Below are 274 nucleotides of genomic sequence, written 5' to 3'. Positions count from 1 at the left end.
ACATCTAGTTTCGCAGAAACCACAAAGATTAATAGGCTAAGTGACATTTATGCATGCTGGTATTTCTTACTCATCATCTGCCGGACTAAAGTAGCTACAGTTCTGCTTATGGGCTGCTGAGGCATCTGCTCTTATTTAAATAGAGTGTGCTTTTGTCAGTTTGCAAGTTTTATTTATAGAGCTGTCAATGTTTATTGTTTTCTCATTCTAGGGAACATTACCTTACATACTTAACAAGCCAAATGATTTGGTTGAAATATGTATTTTATTTTGA

Source organism: Cyprinodon variegatus, unplaced genomic scaffold (genome assembly GCF_000732505.1).
Source record: "Cyprinodon variegatus isolate N-32 unplaced genomic scaffold, C_variegatus-1.0 Scaffold292, whole genome shotgun sequence".
Taxonomy (NCBI): domain Eukaryota; kingdom Metazoa; phylum Chordata; class Actinopteri; order Cyprinodontiformes; family Cyprinodontidae; genus Cyprinodon; species Cyprinodon variegatus.
The sequence above is the reverse complement of the archived record's forward strand: the minus strand, read 5'-3'. Positions refer to the sequence as shown.